This window comes from Hoplias malabaricus, chromosome 16 (assembly GCF_029633855.1).
Source record: "Hoplias malabaricus isolate fHopMal1 chromosome 16, fHopMal1.hap1, whole genome shotgun sequence".
Taxonomy (NCBI): domain Eukaryota; kingdom Metazoa; phylum Chordata; class Actinopteri; order Characiformes; family Erythrinidae; genus Hoplias; species Hoplias malabaricus.
Window position 1 is genome coordinate 19,923,381 of NC_089815.1, and position 19,932 is coordinate 19,943,312.

Consider the following 19,932-nt stretch of genomic DNA (forward strand, 5'->3'; position numbering starts at 1 on the left):
CTTTTACTAATGCTTGTAGATGCATAATATGGTCTTAGTACAGCCTAATTAGACTAATCCTGACTGGGAAAGCAGAATACTGTAATAAGCAGAATATCTGCGAATGGTATCAAGACAGAATGAGTGGCAAAAATAAACATAGACAAAAGGATCTTTCCTAAAGTTCAAACATTATAATTTTTTTCACCTTCTGAATGTAAAATTTCAGCCTAAATCTGGCCATAACCAAAGAACTGATCTCTCTCTCTCTCTCTCTCTCTCTCTCTCTCTCTCTCTCTCTAGCTGATTCATAGAGCTGGACTAACTGGGGGGATCTTAACAGAGCAGAGTGGGGGAGGGGTGGGCAGCCTGAGGGCCAGAGAAAGCAAAGCAAAAAGAAAGAAGAGTTTTATGGAGGCAAGCAGTGGTACTGGGTGGTAATTGAAAGAGCTAGATTCCCTAAAGACAACAGTTTTTTGGGTTGTCTACTACAAAGTATTAGACAGCTGGATATCTGTACACGTCTAATACACTTATTATATAACATATATATATATAATAATAATACATAAAAGTTTGCTGTCCATATGCATCAGTGAACTTGGGGCACCTATGGCCATTTTGCCAGCTGGTCTTCCTTCCTTGGGCAGCACAGTAGCTTGGTGGCTAATACACTCACCTCTCAGAAATCAATACAAGTAAGTGCTAACCACTGTATACATGCTCTTACTCAGTCCTCTAGCCTCTATCACAAGTTGGCCCTTAAAGTCACTCAGATCATGGTGACTGTTCACTCAAATATCCCACCCATCAACAAGTGCCATTGTCATGAGATAATCTGTTATTCACTTCACCTGTTAGTCGTTTTAATGTTGTGGCTGATTGGTGTAAACAAACATTTTTATCAAATAATAGTTGTCCATTACACTCTCAGAAATAAAGGTATGGTAGAAGTACATTATTGTCAGTAAAAGTACAAGCAGTGTAAATGTACCTTTAAATGTACAGCCGTGTTTTCAAGTCCAGTTTTGTTCTCTAAAGATACATTATACTCTTTATTATATTTATAAGATTTCATTATAGAACTGTGTCAAATAAAAGAACATAATAAAAGTCCTGGAGATGAAATGTGGCATATGAAATCAACGCAATTTCAGAATCTACCATTATAATAGAATAAGGTACAGTAAATGCAACATTGAGTGTACCACCACAGTTTTTCTGAAAGTTTATACTGTTAAAATAGTAAGATGATATTTTTACTGAACAATATTTCTACTATTTTGTCAAAACAATAGCAACAATATTAAATCAATTTTACATTTTTTATTAAAGCAATTCTACAGATAATGACCTCAGGGAGAATTAAAACAGGTAAATAATAATAGCAGGGTTCTTCCCATGAGGGAAGAGAGCCTGAGTAAATCGGAATAATTAAACCCGAGGGTGTTGTGTGCTGTATAGTGGAACTGCAGGGGTAAAAAAAAAATACAGCTCATTTATACATACCTTTACTGTTCCTATGAAACAAAGAAACTGCACGCTTTATCATGTAACATACACTGATAAGACACTGACAGTTTTTTATTGACACAGAGAATAGGTGATAAATGTAGTCCAGTAGTCTGCGGAGCACAGTGGGATTTGGGGAAGAACAGCTCGGTTGTCAGTGTTCACTACAGGCCTTGTAAATGCTCCAAGTAGTTTGTAGTAACAGCTGGGCCTGACATGGAGAGCATGCATGAGGGCAACGGGATGGAAGGAGGGAGGGAGGGTCACAGTGGACTAAAAGCCAAGGATAAGAGAATCTGCACTTACACAGGATCAGTTCAGAATTAAATAAATACTGAAGGTTAACAAATAAATATATGTTGTTATTTTTACAACCCAGTATGAAAACTCAATAATAAGACAGTATTGTAACTTTTTTGAAACGCAGTTAAATGTATGTGTTTTCCCAGGTGTCATTGCAGATTGGTATGGGTGCTTTATAGTACATTTTTGTACAATAAAAACTGGGCAATAGGACAAAAAATGCATCTGTTTTTTAGTGGACTGGAGTAAATTTGGATGCTCTTCCGTAGAGCATGGTAGGATTCATTATCTGAGAGAGTGACTCTGTTGAGCCCTTCTCTCTTCCTTCCAGCCATCCACCACCCTCTGTCTGTAATTAACACCAGATGTAGAAGTAAAATTAGCATATGTTTCATACATTTGTGCTAATCATTTATACATTTGTGCAAACATGTAAAATATTTATCCATGTGAAAAAATTACTTGGTCTACGGTGTGTGGGAAGCTGTTGTTGTTTTATACCATTATAATGTTTAGCTTTAGTAATACAGTGCTCAGTTGAAAGAAAAAACGTGTAAGAAATTAGCATGCAATCATCAGTCATTTAGTGCATGGAATATAAAGCATTGCTCATTTGATCATTGATGATTTGTAATTTTTCACATGATAACAGCATGTATAGGTGCAATATGCTATAGTCATTCCTACACTTATTTCTTACTTTACTGCTCCTTACCCATATTAAAATATCCTGTATGACAGGCGTTTTTGTTATTTCATGTTGAATCAGGTATTCATGTAATCTAACAAAAGGATTTTTATACAATAAAATTTCATAATGTTTATTTACCAATGTGTTTAAAAACATAATTACATGGTGTTTTGTCCATTATCCTGAATTTTCTTACGTTTTTGCTCTTAATATTTGTGTGGCTCCATGTACTAAAATCATGACCATTTTTAAATCTCTTTTGTACATGAGATCTGTTCTTGGCATCATTTGATTGTTCATTTTTTGATGTGAAGCACCATGGAAATGGCTTGTAATTCATTTACTTATTAATTTAAGAGCGCTAGTCTTTGCTTCACATCAGTGAAACTGTGTTCAAAAAGTTGTTGGGGTTTAACTTCCCCCCAATGTTTTGGATGACAGGCAACTTTTTAAAATGAGTTTGGTATTTGCATTTTCCCATGCTTACTTAAAATAGAAGTGCTGTTTCAGATATTTCATATGTTATATTAGCTATACATCATCAAACAGGTGGACAGGCCATTGGAGCTGCTGAATTTGAAAGAATATGGAAACCTTATGCAGCTGGGTTGCTTTCGAAGTTCTTTCCAGTAATTTTCTCTCTTTATCCTTCTGTAAACTTTTCATACACTCATAATTGCAGCTGATTCTCTAGGCTGTTCTCCTCCTCTGTTGTCCCTCTGTTGGCAGAAGCAACCAGAGCTCTTCAAAGGACCGTCTCTGTGTCTGCAGAAGCCGCCAGATGTTTGACATGCACTACACTGACTACCTGCAGGTTGAGATATGAGGTGCATACGCTACTGATCAGACACCAAAAACTAGGACAAGCTCCACAAGCCCCATAAAAACCTTCAGTTATACCAACCCCCAGCTCCCAACCCCCCTTTCTCATCACTTCAAACAGTGACTGGCTCGTGTCAGGCCTAGGCTCAGCTCTATTGTTTAAGGCAGAGACTTCTGAGCCATTTTCTGGTCCCTACGCTGGCGTTAATCGCTTTTAGGCCCATTTTAAGAGCTGTTACATATTTATAAAGTTGGAAAAAAATGAAAAGAGCTCAGCTTCACAGTGGGGCTGCTGGTAGCCAGGGCTAGATTGATGGCTTTGGCCCACTGCCCATGGTCAGGGTCTCTCTACGCAGAAGGTGGGAGTGAGAGGGAGGGGAGGAAGAGAGAGAGAGAAAGAGAGAGAGAGAGAGAGAGAGAGAGGGTGGGGAATCTATCTGTTTTGCTCATGGTAAACTGACCCCCGCTGAGCTTGCTCGATCGGAGGCCAGTACGTGGACATTGAAGCTGGGACGTCCACCTTAACAACCCCCCATCTTCTCACACAGCTACCATCCATTACTCCTTTACAGCTATCACTGACAACAAATTGTACTGTAGGCTGTTCTGGCTCGACTTGGACGATAGGTCACACCAGTGACTGATGACATATACATACACTTCTACCATTCAGAAATACTACTTTAGAACCAATGTCTGTAATAGTATACACAACTTAATTGAAAAATCAAATGCTATTAGTCCTGTTCCATGCCAAAAGTTCCATTCCAGGTCCAAAGGTGATCCATAGAACTGTAAATGAGCCTGAACATCAGAATTAAAGTTGAAGTGAATTCAGTAATAAATTATGCATTAAAATAGGACAGTAACAGGTCGTTTGTCACTCCTTGCTTTAAATGGCGCTTCTACTTTTCTGGTCAGGCTTTACATTATATGTTGGGATGTGGTGTGAATTTAATTGCATTCTACCACAAGATCCATAGACTTCATACCCATCTAGCCTACATTTAGCATTGGGAATGGTGACCTTAAGCTCATGTGCAGCTGCTCCAGAATGCTGCATTTCATTTCATGCTTTTCTCTGGAGGTTATACAAGCTGTGAGTCCGCAACAGGTGCAGAATGGGGTTTTTAATGTATAAAACCCTTTGGACATTTTGTGTATTCAACAAACAACAAATAGTATGAATTAAATAATTTGTGATTCAAAACTCTTGAGTAGCAGTTTATAACTTCCAAGGTATTTACAAAATTATGACAACAACTCAAAAACCTGACATCCCTAAATGTCACTGTGTTATGCTCTGAGCCCCATGCGGCACACCTGCACTTTGGTATCCCAGCTCTGTGCAACGAGCTGAGCTTTTGCTCTGGCACCACTGTATCAGGTACCATAAGAGGAACACATACTTCCTGTTTACAACCCCCAAAACCATCCCAGATGCACAAAATTCACATCTAAAGAGCTGTTAGTAACATCAGCGTTAGAACGTGTAGCCTTTGTTTTTTTCAGAAACATTTAATAATTTAATGGTGGAGATTCTTTGTTGTTTAATGTGAAATAGAGAAATAAATCCAGATGTTTGCACAGTTGTGATGATAGGAATAATACAAGTTATTTATGTGTTATCTAACAGGACCCTGTCTCTTATGAATTTTAATATATAAAATATCATATAAAATATACAAAGCATAGAACCATCTCAGAACTATAGCTATAGTTCAGAACTATATTATTTGTCACTATTCCATGTAATAACTTTCTTTGTGGAATATTTCAACTTCTCTGGATAGATCAGACTCAGTACATTACTCTACAACTAGGCATTTAATATGAAAGAATATTGAATGAGTTAAAATCGAATAGCAGGATTTCCTTTTTTATACCCAAAGTAATGCAATGTTAAGAACAGCTGACATTGTGAAGTTACATTAAAACATCTTTAAACATTTTAGTTGTGTTTAGGTGTACATGTGCTTGCAAAATTAAAGTGAGGTATTTTTGCATAAGAAGTTGGATTAGAAGAGATGAAAGATGCGAGAAGGAAATGCAGGAGGGAGAGATGTATGAGAGGCTGAGGAAGGGGGTGAGAGATTGTTGTGTGTGTTGTGGGAGTACTTGAACAACAACAATAACAGCAGCATGTTTGTGTGCAAGTGTGTATGTGTGTGTGTGTGTGTGTGTGTGTGTGGTGTGCGCACGCGTGCAGACACATGTGAAACAGAGAGGGGGGGGTCAGTGCTTTGCAAAAGTGATGAAATAACATCTCGTACAACGCAGCTGCTGCTCTCGCAGACACACAGCCAAGCTAGCTGCCCATTTACTTTTCTCCCTTTTTTCTTTCAACTCCTCATTACTTATAACACAAGTGTTTAAACAAAGATTAAACAAATATGGTTGGCATCTAAGTATGTAATATGTAAGATTAATTAAGTAATCATTTTAAAAGTATATTTACTCTAATGCTATAGCTGGTACAAGGGCAACTTTAAACTGACCATTTATTAATTGATTAGCTCCCATTCATTTCCTGTTTTTGCTCATAAACCATGAAAAATCTAGATGTCAGAAACGTCAAAACCCCCTTACAATCAGATTCTGGAAGCATTTCCCAATATTTCCTCTTTTCCTCCTGTTTTTCTTTTATCTATTTTCCTCTCCCCTCCCCCCTTCTTTGCAGATTAGAATTCATTAGCAATCAAAGAGCCTCCAGAGAGCTCTGGCTCTTAATTACCCACTCATTTGCATTTTTGCATATTAATGACTGCAGAGTTTTTTGGTGGGGCTTTTTGCCGCAGTGGTTTAAAGGCACCTCAGGCATGGTCTCTAGGGATGGAAAGACGCCTCAGGCCATGTAGTCCAGACCCCCACCCTTCTCAACAGCATCGTGTGTATGGAATGGGGTTAGGTGCCCTCTGCCCTTGCAACACAGAGGTTAAAGGGTTAAGGGGCAAGGTCCCTAATCAACATATGAAAGAAAGAATTGTCCAGAGTGTGGCCAAATTATTGTCATATGGAATAGTTAGATCCAGGTTCAGATAGACTGAAGTGATAGTGTTTCACTCAGTGGCCTGAAATGAATATGTTAAAGCTAGCTGGTGACTCAGACAATTCTGTTGTTTCTCTTCTTTGAATGATCCACATATTGGAAAACAGAATTTTCTTCACTATTTTGAATAACATATATATAAAAAAATTTATTGACTCTGAGAACACCTTTTTTTAACTTTAAGTCTCAGTCCATATGTAGAAATTAAGCTAGAAAAAAAGAGCAGTGTTTGATGGTTTTTTTTTTTTTTTTTGGTCATTTTCATTGTTTCAGAAAATAATAATGCCTTTCCATATATCTGCCTCATCAGTCTACAGCCATTTGGCTCTGCCTACTCACTTTAGTAATAAGTTGTGTTTTTGATTCAGGACTGCTTTTTTGAGTAAGGCACAATGAAGAACAGCAAATTATATCAGAGATGACTTACATTCACGTCAGTCTTAGAGGCACAGACAGATTCTAAAAAGTAACTATAAACTGGGAAAAGCCATGTATAAAATTCAGAATGTTTTGGGTACACAAACCCACACCCCATAAAAAGTGGGCTTTGTGTGTGTATGGTATATATATTTTTGTATAAAGTTTCCTTTCAGACTGGCGTCTGTCAATGTGGAAAATTAAGATACATTCTCCTCCTTTGAAAAAGATATCCTGGTGTTCATTGTTGTGAAGGCAGCAGGAGTCTTTAGAGCTTCTGTCGTTGCATGAAATCTCTTTTTCATACTCTCTATTTCTCTCTCAAACGCACACACATTAGCAGACTAGCCTGAGCTCCTAACGTCCCTAGGAGCTGCATAGCTGCAGCTTCAGGCCAATAACTCTTGTGATACCCTCTTTCCAACTCAATCTGTTTGTAGAAAAACCCACCCCTGTTGAGAACAATAATGAAACCCCATAGCTTGGTCTGTTCTACTAAATTATTAATTCCCCCCACCTCCGTGTTTCACTGTGTCTAGCCTTTATAATACATTAACCGTGGAAACAGTAGACTTCAGCTTTAAGCGTCTGACCTGAAACGTCCCCATTGTGCCAAACTGACCTAAAGTGGCTAATGCTAAAATGGCCTCCAAAAGAAGATCTGTGTATTGAACTCATTGTGGAAGTCTCTTGTTGTTGTTTCCTCTGATGTTAGATGATGGAATGGTAGTACTTGGCTTCTGTTGTAGGAGTAAAACCCCTTTGAATCGATATGTTAATCCCTGGGGATGTGCTAACGTCTCTGTAGACAGAGGTCAGGGGCCTATTGTTGTTAGAGGGAGTTAGGGACCATATGGAGTGCCCCACATTTCTGTGCAGTCACTGGGGTGGAATTATACACGTATCTGAGTTCATTTTTGGTTGATATTTTGGAATAAAACAGCGGACGTTATAAATATTATGTTCAGAACTTTAGAGAAGTTTATTCGAGAATGTGCCGTGAATGGAGCTTTGGCGCCCTTTTGTGGCAAAAGCGAAACACTGCACACAATGTCTGAGCCAGTGTAGCTGTGTCAATGTTCAGATTGTGAAGTTGGGATTGTTGAAAGTCTGTTTCCAGCTGTCTACTTCAGTGGTGTTTCAATACAATCCTCAGAGACCGTATATTCTAAATTTAATTCTACATCTCTAAGAATTATTCGTTTTACAGATCAGAAAACATCATTGCAGAAATCCAGGGAATATTTTTATAATTGTACACAATTCCACAGTCAGCATGAAGTCTTTCACATTGGATGGGAAATGGCTCTATAGGTAATTAGACCTTTATTTGGAGAAATCATTATTTTTGGTTTTATTCAGACACTCCACCCAGTCTAAGGATGGCAAGAGGCAGAGGCCATACACAGAACCTGCCCCACACTTCCCAGAGGACTTGTTGTTCATTATGTTGTTTTATTGTAGTCTAGATCAGTAATGTGCTTAATACAGTGTTCTCCGTATTTGTTTTAAGGTCCTCAATCCTCATTATCAATATTGGTGACCCAGCAGATTGTGCGGTGGCACATATATGGATTGGGGCCATTCTGAGTCTTTCCTGATGACAGGGCCAGTCTGTTTGTGTGTGTGATAGCTGCCTGCTTACCTTTTATCCAGAAAGCTAGATTTAGAGTTCTGAAGCGGGATAAGAAAATCCTGGGGATCCAGTGACTCATCATTGAATGCAGACAATGCTGAGCACTGAACCTGATGGGGCCATCTAGCCCTGGGGACAGTGCCAAGGTGAAAACTCTGCACTCTCCTCTGTGCTCAGGGATGAAGTGAAGATGGCAATGGCAGCTTGAAGCTCTACACTTGACAGCATGCTGAATGTACTGGCCAGGAGCGGTGAGTGGAGCTTTGTGCCCACCAGGAAGGAAAATGTTGCCCTGCTTGGCCCTATGTGAAAAACAAGTTATTGCATTTTAACTAATAAATAAAAAAAATTACAAACATTACATAAACATAGAACCTGTCTGTCAATGTGAAGAAGGCTAAAAGAAAGAAAAAGAAATGTAAGAAATGTTCTAAAGAAATGTAAAATTGTCATTGATATCTACCAGTCTGGAAGAGTACAAGATCATTGGGGACTCCAGCAAACCCCAGCGATATTATCCACAAATTTTACAAACTTGAAATAATGGTGAACCTTCCCAGGAGTGGCTGGCTCCCCATTATTTCTCCAAGAGCACATCGATGATCCAGGAGGTCTCAAAAAACCACAGAGGAACAGCTAAAAACTGCAGGCCTTACTTGCTTCAGTTAAGCCCAGTGTATAAGGTTCCACAATAAGACAGACACTGGACAAATATTGCGTCCATGGTGTAAAATACAGCTGCCCAAAAAATAAAAACAAATAAAAATTCTACAACTCAAGATTTTTTTAATAATATTCTTTGCATGGATAAGTCAAATGTTGAAATTTTGGACAACATGGGTCCTGTTACACCTAGCATAGTGCTAACACCCCATTCCAGAATAATAGTCATACCAGTCAAACATACCAGTGTGATGGTCTGGGGCTGCTATGTTTCTGTAGGACCTGGGAGAGATGTTATAATTAATGGAACCCTGAATTCTGTCCTCTGTCAGAAAATCTTGAAGAAAATCATCCCCAACTCTTTGTGACCTAAAGCTGTAACAGAGTTGGGTTATGCAACAGGACAATGATCTGAAGCGCACAATCAATTCCATTTCTAAATAGCTCCAAAAGTAATACATTTAAGATTTTTGATTGGCCATTTGGGACCTCTGCTCAGTTGGAGAATCAAAATTCTATATGATGTGACAAGAGATAAAGGGGTATTTCATGCCTGAGCATCCTTTAGTGTATAGGGTGACCAGACGTCCTATTTTACCCGGACATGTTCTCTTTTTTAGACTTAAAAAAATGTCCGGGCGTAATTTCACAAACGTCCGGGATTTTGTTTTTCTAGAATTTACATAGAATTTCAACAAACTAGTCCCGCCCTTCCCTACTCCGATTGGTTCGCTTGAGTGAGAAGGGGGCGTGGTGAAGTAGCCTAAAATCTTCTGATTGGACGATCTGACTGTAGAGCTACCGTTATTGGTCGATAACCTTCTCTGTAAACATTTAATTGGTCAGTCTGCACGTCAGTAGTCCTTGTTTACGTCAGGCAAAGCTCATGTACCTACCCTCATCTGGATCAGCTATGCCGAAACGTAAATGTAAGTTCTCGGATGAATTAAAAAAGAAATTCCCATGTTTTGTGTAGCAAATAAAGGTGTAAAGGACCTAAAAGCACACATAGGTTCAGCTAAGCATACAACATTATTATTATTGCTGAATTAAAATAAAATTCCTCCACAGCCATGTAAAAAATTAATTTATTACAAGCATTTGATTGGTGTTATTTCAAAGGGTGGGATTTTACATGGTAAATGTATTTCATGGAATGATCTTAATCTGTATTTTGTGTTTACTTGTGTTATCTTTGTGTTATATTAATTAATTCATGTGTCCAGAGCCTACCTGGAGGAGGCGCCAGTCTTTCATAGGGCGACATACACTCTCACACACACACCTATGGACACTTCTGAGTTGCCAATCCACCTGCCTGCATGTGTTTTTTGGACCGTGGGAGGAAACCCACACGGACACGGCGAGAACACACCAAACTCCTCACAGTCACCTGGAGCAGGACTTGAACCCACAACCTCCAGGTCCCTGTGTTATATTAATATTACTTTAATTATCTTAAACATTCAAGTGTGCCCAATCTGCAACAGCAGAAGAAATTAGAATGAGAGCAAATACCATTTTCACAGCACTGTACTGTGTTTGTTTTGTTTTGTACATCGTGGGTGGAATTTGTTGCATGTGTCCACTCTCCTCATATGCCTTATTCCATTTTGTTACACCCCAGCAATTTATGTGGTGGGAAAGCACTGGGCTGGGAGCTTTTCTGTGTCTTTATAAGGACAGTTATGAATTGCCCGTTCTTATAAATAGAATTGCTGTCTATACACGCTATGTTCTCCTCACCTTCTTTGACACTGCAATACTTAGGCACCGATGATGAAGCTGAGCACAATTTCAGTGAATAAGGGTCAGTCTATAAAGAAATATTAATGCACCCATACTCATGCTATTCATTGTAGTGTTTCATGAAAACATCCGAACATGTCGAGACTAGTTTAACTTTTGCTTTAGTTCATTTGAAGGGGTACCTTCTATCTTTAACAGACATTCATACTTCATGTAGAGGAGCAGAACTTCCTTGAAACTCTTTATAAAGTTAGAGCTCTGTAGAGGAAATGCATTTTTAAAAAATAACAGTGATTTCAGAAGTGAAATTTCTATATCAGGTATATCTTGTATACTGTGTGTGTGTCCTTAACCCATTAAAATAGTAAAAGAAGAAAACGAAGAACCAACTGTTATAAGGTTTTGATTTACCTGGCACAGGTGTGTCAGGAAATGGAGTGCATTAAACATATAGACTGACGGGTTCCCTAAAGACTGGATTGGCCTAAAGGTTATTGGTCTCAGGGTTTTTTGTTTTGTTTGTTTTGTTTTTCCCCCAACGCTCCCCAAAAGTGATCAATGCCAAGTGCAAGGGACCAACAGAGAGAAATCGTAAACATTCTGTTTTTTAATAGAAAGATCTTATTTCTTAAACCAGGACACCAGATGTTTTTGGATATATTTTGTAAAAATAAAAACAAACAAAACAAAACATAAACAAAAAATGAAATAAAACCAACAGGATAAAATGGAACAAAAATAGGAAAAAAGATGGAATTATATGATTTAGACAATGTACATTTAGTGGTCTCATATACAATACAAATTCTTTTCATCACCAAAAGTGCAAATTCTCCCAAACTTGCCCATCCCTCCCTAGCTTCAACAGACACTAAGGGACAATGGAAAGGAACAGGACTTGACTTAAGCTGAAAAAAAAAAAAAAAAAAGGACAGGGTTCCTACCGTCCAAGCCTGAGACACTGGGAAATACTCTGCCGCCCCATAGTCTACATAACTGAAGTCTTAAAAATAATGTGCCCTAAATGCTCTTGCCGCACCAAACAAAAAGGCTGCTGCTGATTTACTGTTATTCAACTGCTGTTAAGTGTATAATCATCTGTCTGTGCACTTTATTAAATACTCTATATAATAATTACTTCCATAATGATTTGATAAAAATAAAGAATGTTGTGTATATTCCTGCATATATTCTATGACCCCTCTAAGAGGTGAAATTCACTTTCACAAGTGACTGAAACATACTACAGTGTGCTTGTATAAACTAGTATTATAGTGGGAAAATAAAGGGAGGTCTTATGTGGCCCCTATGCTTGAAATATGAATCCTTTAGCAGAACCTGCTCAACACTGCATTAAAGATGAACATGTGCGGCTTTGAATTAGACACTGGTTAGTCGTGGAAATTAGTACCACCGTTCCACACCTCAGATTTATTCTGCAGTGTTATAAAGTGTAAATGTAAATTCTGGAAGGTCCTTTAGATTACTAGAGGTTTGCGAGTGCTGAGGAGAAAAACATCTGGTTTGTTCCACTGTTGTCATAGTTCCTTGTTTTTTTTTTTATTTTGTTTTTTTTACACTGTCTTTCTACAGTTGTTTAGTGGGGCGGCATTTTAAATGGACTTCAACCCAAATGTAGCATGTTCAAGTTTTTTTTTTTGTTTTGTTTTTTTTGTTTTGTTTTTTTTTAACTTTCCATGTAGTTTTTGCATTTAAATAAATCGTCATATCCACAATGAGATAACAAAACAACATAACAATAAAAGAAAAAAAAACAGAAACAATAACAATAACAGTAATAACCTTGGAGAAAGCACACAATATTCTGGATGGCCATTCGCAAAGTGCTTTTTTTTTTGTTTGTTACAATCACCAAGCTGCAAACAGCATAATGGCTTTGAGAAGCCCTGCTCCCTGCCTACCTGCTGACCTTGGGACTGGTGATGTTTAAGACATAAAGAACCATTTCTCCCTCTGGCTAGCCCTGTTCTCTCTCCTAAGTGGGGAATTTTTAAAGTTATGAAATGCATCCTGGAATTACTGGTGATTTTGGAACTGAAGAGACCTTTTCTCTAACATGATCTCTGACTCTGACATTCTATGGCCACGAGGCTGGACTGCAGCCAGAGCAGACTGACTAAAATAATTGAACTTTTCCATGCTTCACCTACAAAGTTATTGTTTCATAAATTGGATTTTAGTTGAACGAGCCTTACAGAATACTGGTAAATATTTCATTCAATAAGATATGGTTAAAGTACCATCATTTATTGTATAAAGCATTTTTACACTTGTTAGATGTAGTTTTGATGTGTAGTTTGATGTGTAATGTGTAATTCCATCATACTCCACATTATCTTTAAGCTGGAAACTCAGCATTATGAGGTGATTGTAACCAAACATCTGTGGTTCCAGTCAGTTGCATATTTTATACATTTTTATCAATAATTTGAATGTGATCTTTGCCAACATTCTGTAAATTCACTGTCAAAACTCAATGTTTGCTCATTCTACAAAGTACAAAGAAAGAACACATTTGTGGGCCAAGCATGGAAAGGTAACTACCCCTCAACCACTCAGACTGAAATTGCTGTCCAGCAAGTTAACAGTGGCTTTTTTTCGGCACTCTTTTTACTTCAGCAACACAAGTACACACATATCATAGGCAAAAGTAAATGAGGGGGATTGTGGGCACATTCTGTTAGAGTATTCTCACATGGACAGATATTTTACAATAACAAAGTTGTGATTACACGGAAGGCAAAAATCTGGGCTGGTACCACACCAATGGACTGCAGTGTTTATTCAACCTGAGAAGCAAATGACTTAAAAGGATAGATGATTACCCATAATCCCCACGATATTGAATTGTGTTAAACCCCAATCACTCATGTACACACACACACACAAACAGATGCACCAAAAAGTTGTTTTCCACATCATCTGCATGGACTGTGAAGCACAAAAGGCTGAGGGTGTAATAGGCCCAGGTTGTCATAAATTCCTGAATGCAGTAAATACAGCATCACCTGGCTAACTTGATCCCACACTTTCAAGAGATCAAACAGCACCTCATTCTCTCCCCCACACCATCCTGTAAATCACTGGTTTCCACAGATAATAATGGACTTCTATGCTATATTCACATTACTTGTAGCTGTTAACATGTTGCCCACACTGGATGACAAGAGTGGGACCAAGTGATGAGGAAAGAAAAAAAGGGGGGGCGGGAAGTGGGGGGTTGATTTGACTATGTTCAATTCGCAAAATGTACATTTCACATGTGACTTTTCAAAAGGTTGCGTACGGGGGGAGGGGGAAAATTAAAAAGCCTGTACCCTGAAATGTGAATATAGCTCTAGTGCAATATGCCCAACAGACTTAAGTCTCTCCATATATCTGCAGGTTCAGCAGTGTAAATCCATAGCATACTACAGCCTTCAACCTGTTGTGCTTCAGCCTGGAACATCTGCACAGCCCTGATGCAACGGTCACACATCCTCAATGCTGTGGTATTCCATGATTATTACAGTTATCACTGTTGTTAATGTTTTTTTGTAATGCTTTTCAACATCCAATCCAATAAATAATACAAAGACAAATTAATATTTGGATATTACATAAGCGACACTTTCGAAACATCTTGTAAAAGGGTATGAGACACCTTCTCAGTGTAGGATCTGTCAAAGGAGTCTTAATGGGGCTGAGGTATCAACCTGCATAGTGAAGCAGAGATTAGAGCGTTTCACTGCAATGAACCAAGAATCCTAGCCTGGAATCTTGATGGACTGAAAGACAGATTGTGTGTGGTTGGTCACAGGCAAGCATTTTACATTCAGCCGCAAACAGTACTTTTCAACACTTTCTATGATGGACAGTTACATTATTTATTTACAACGTAAGTGGAAACAAATCTTGGGTAAATAAAACGGGAATGGAAATGAAAGATTGTTTGAAGAACACACTCTATTTTCCCATGTTAAGGCACTTTCTCCTCTGAATCTCTCTTCTATTAGTGAGGTTGACAACCTGACCCCTTGAGACTCCTTGTGCACCCATTTACACAGAGCTTAAATTCCTAGCCAAGGCCAGTGAGTTGCTGTGAACCAAAAGGAAAACTCCTATTACTTCATTGGACAATTGCAATCAGAAACATGAAGCTTGATCCAGTTAACCATTTGATTTAGGCTATTCCCTGAATGTGTACCTTCCTCAACCAGCCTGGGTTGGAGTGCACTCTTAAAAATAAAGGTGCTAGAAGGGGTTAATTGGAGCAATCCATACAATATCATTTTGGTTTCTCAAAGAACCTTTTAGCATTTTTGAAGAACTATTTTTTACCTTGCAACACACTTCAATGCAAAGAACCATTCAGGAACCTTTATTTTTAGGAGCAAATGTAGTCTTTTCTGACAACAGAAGCTGTGCTTTTGATTTTTTCATAGTAGCACTGCTTAGAACACGCTGTATTGCTCATTATTATAAATAAGTTTTACATCACAGGAGCATTCTGAACTTTTGTTTGATGCACCCACAGATAGAATCAATAATACAGAAAGAGCAAACGTATTCAGCTTAAAGGAGTATGAATAAAATTAATTCAAGTAATCCAGGCCTTTATCTACTTTGGTTTTTAAAAAAAAAAAAATTATTAAACAGTAGAGAAGGTAAAAGAGGGCATGGTGAAGCAGGCTTGAATTAGGCTCTGTGTTCACGGAAACTCAAAGGCCTTTGCCTGGTTTTCAGGTCCTTCTCCTATGAGGACAAGGACATGACTTTTAGTGCAAAACTCTTGCTGTCTCAGCTAAAGCACCATATCCAGTGCTATCAGGCTTTATATCGCCCCAATCTCTGTTCCCCTCCCAGCCACCAAAAACCCTCTTTATCCACCTCCACCTTGTAAGCACACCCCGCTCCCTCCCACTACAAGAATCTATAACTTAAAAAAAAAAGCAGGATGAAAAGAAAGAGATTAATTTAAGACTCATTTCATCTAACAGGCAGCCTACAGTTGACAGAAAACAAAACAGCCACTAAGGAACTCAAGTACATATTCTCAATGATTTTCACTCACACACTTTTGCTTATTGTAAAGGGGGGTGGAGAGGTTGGAGCGTGGCAACGGTAAAAGTTTACATCACACGCATATTCATATTCACCAGCTGCTGTCAAGCTTAGAGTATATGGTCACAGAGAGTGAGTTTAGTTTGATGGTCAGCTAAAAAAAAAAAAAAAAAAAAAAAAAAAAAAAAAATCAATCAATCAAAAATCAATCAATGTAGATATGTTCCCAATAACCAGCAGAGAATGCAATAAAATAAACATGAAACATTCTGCACAAGGCTAATCACACAACGTGATAGAGTCCAGGCACACCAAACCCACTGCTCAGGGTGTGGCCTCGCAAAAGCAAGCATAGCCAAACACATCCCTTTTATTATGCAGGCTACACAAGTTGTCATTGACTGAGTGAAAATTGGAGTAGGACTACAACAGGTAGTCTGTTCTCTGCACATAATGATATAAATTAGAGTAATGAACTGGTAAACTGTCTAAATGGAATATGCTTATTAGGAATTACTGGAAGACCCTTGCACACACATACACACAGCCACCCCTTCAACCCCACCCCCCTTCAACCCTCCACAACCACTCCACATTAAGACATGAATAAAAACGAAAAAAAAAAATAAAATAAAATAATAATTATTACATCAAATCAAAATTTCAAGTGCAATCAGATAGAAAGGGAATATCTGGTCTTTTAAGGGAATTTTTTAAAATCCGCTCTCTTTCTCATCAATATCACAACTCCATTTAGAAAAAACCCAGCACATTAGAAGACCCTGCAACTCTGTGACTGTACAGATTCTTTTTTTGGCAGCCAGTCGAAAAATCTAAAACACAAAAGGAACAAGCTAAGCATCACTGCATGGATGGGCCACTCTCCTTTTAATTTTTTTTAGCACATTCTCTCGTTTGTTTCAAAGTACCCGTTTCTTTTGAGAAAAAGTGCCCTTCTCAGTAACAAAGTGCAATCAAAACCTGCTGCTTTCCCATTAAGGTGCAAAGGACTGAGACGTTGGCTACAGCACTGCAACAGTGGCAGAGGTGGGAAAGATATCTGCATTATAAACTGTACAACTTATTTACCCATACTTCCATTTCTGGATGCTACCTACTTCTTGTGCATAACCAAAGATGTTCATACACTTTCTCTCAGGATTAAACCATTTCCGCCAGCCTTCGGCTAAATTTGTCTATATGGAATAACAGACTTCAACTCTGTCAGCTTCGCCTATTCTTTTAAAAAGAAGCAGAAAAAGGCGGGCTGGACAAAACACTGCAGCAGCAATGTCAAATTTTGGAGAAAAGCGTGTTGGGACATGCTCACAAACCTGTCGCTCCCAGCCCCTCAGAATGAGTCATGGAGCTGGGATGTGGCTACAGGACAGTGCTGCATCCTCCCTGCCCCCTCCGCTCATACTGACACTGTACTCACAACATTCAGCTATAGGAGGCCAAACATATATATATATATATATATATATATATATATACACACACACACACACACACAATGATAAGCCATAACATTAAAAATACCTCATTAACACATTGTCTACTTTATCAGCTCCAATTACCATATAGAAGCACTTTGTATTTCAGACTGTAGTTCATTTGCCCAATTTTATGTTGTTTTTTCATATACTAACTACCCCACCACAGAGCAGGTAAGATCCAGGGTGGTGGATAATCCGGCAGTGACACTGACGTGGTACCAGTGGATCAGAAACAGCAGTGACTTTGCAAGGTGGACAAACAAGGTAGTTAGTTAATAGGCATTAGATGTATTGGTCCAGTGGGGTTCCTGACCTTTTGAAGGAGGACGCTAACAAAATATGCTGAGCAACAGATGGACAACATTCTGTGGATGTCGAACTAAAAAGTGCAATTTTATGGTAAGGAGAGGTGATAAAATAGACAATATTCAAGGTTTTTTAAAATAATATTATGACTGATGTGTATGCTTGTGCGTTTATATATATTATTATATAGAGAGCCATATGCACTGCCCATAAGAAGAAGTCTGGGGAGTGTTAAGGAATAAGAATTTGGGGACTTTTTTCTGTCAGTGAATTAGGAACAGTCGTAAACCAAAAGTAATACACAAGTGGTAAATCACCACTGACAGCAATTTTGTAGTCTAGGTTTGAATGTTGATGCACCTGGATATAACAAGAGGATAAAATGTGTTTTCAGAATGTAGCATTTTCCCAATGTAGTAGTGTCACAAATATTTGGATGTGATGCTGCTTTCCTCTAAATACGCCTGATTGTATTAATGTCAAGTTACTGCAAACCAGTAAAGAACACCAGCTCATTACTATAAAAAAGCTAGGTGTCCCTACGTTGTAAAAGCAATATAGATGCCATTTTGAAAATATTTTTTGGGCTTTGATGTAGCTTTGAGGTTTTTGGAGTTTCCCCCTTTCCCCCTCAAGCACAAGATGTATCCTCTTTCCACCCAGCTCCAGCTGTGTGCTCATTTGGCCTCCCATCTTGGTCAAGTACGTATTTATTGGTCATCTCAACACCCAGGTCATCTCATGGATTTTGTGGTCCCTCTGGCAAAATGCTGGAATAAGCACTTAAAACTTTCCCTCCCTCTCTTTAAATAGAATGCGCTCTCTCTCTCTCTCTCTCTCTCTCCGATATCTTTAGTAAAGCTGTGCAAATGCATAAAAGGTGCTCATGTCTACCTCTCCTTTCCCTGCATGAAAAGAAAACATTCTTAGCCTTGTGCACCAGCTGTTCAGAAAACAGTGGTCCTGTCTCTCCTTGCTTGCTGGCAAACCCCTGCAGAAACACACAACATCAAGACGCATATGAACCATGGTTCATACTTTGGGCGGGAACTAGCAGGTTCTGTCAAGTGCTGAGTTTAGGACAAAAATGACCAAAAAAAAAACAAAAAAAAAAAACACGGGTTTCTCGCATAAATTCTCTCAATGACATATTTCCCCTTCACAAACTTTACCCAGGGAGCAACCTGGAGTAAAGCTGGAGGAAAATATAACCTTATCCATTTGTAATATATCTCTTATAAAGGGACCAATATTGTTATCACCTAATATACACACACACGCACACACATATACAATGTAAAGTGTCAAGTACCCAAAAGCAGTCAACTCAAAGGAAAAATACCAACAATGATCAAGAAATTAAGACGAATAAAAAAAAGAAAAAAAGAGAAATGCTAAAAAGAGGAAAAGCAGGTTTGCAAGAGGTACAGATTCAACACGGTTTTGCTCGGTGGCAAACTGATGATGGTAGTGCTTCAAAAAAAAACACACACCTCCTACCCTCTCTTTTCCTCCCACGGCCTAAAATTAAAGAGCCCCCCAAAAGTGGATTCGACTCAAAAAGTTAACCTTTTAAAAAGATAGAACCATAGATTTTTTTATAGAGAAAGTAACACTTAAAATCAAACCCCTGTCTGATTCTTTCTGGAACATTTAGAAAGAAGGTGCTGCATCAGAATTGCATAATATTGCCATATTGATCTGAGACAATATAACATTTTGTTTATGGTATATGTACATGTTTTTCACTGCATTAGAAAAAGATTAATTTGTTGCTTCTCCCACATCTTGGATCACTTATTCGTTCACCTGTTGCATTAGCAGCAGCAGCAGTCAGCCAGGTGATAGACACCTCACTTTAAGACAAAGGCCCTGTGGAATGCAACCCAGAGATGAGGAACCTGTTTCAACTGCATAGTAGCTCCACTTTGTCGTATGCATATGGTTAAGCCATTACGCCAAAGTTAATTAAACATACAAGGAAAAAAAAAAAAAAGAAAGAAAAAAAAAGACCCAGAAAGATGGAGACAGCACAGGTGAGTGATTTGAAGTGCTCTTCACTCTTTCAACAGGCCAGTAACTTGTGACATTAGGTCTCTATGCTGAAAGTTAAAAAAATAAAATGAGAGCAAGAAAGGGAAACGGAAACTAAGAGAATCGATTTTTGTGTCACCCTGATTTGGTTTTTAAAAGAGGAGCATTTAGTTGTAGGTTTTTTTTTTTTTGTTGTTGTTGTTTGCTG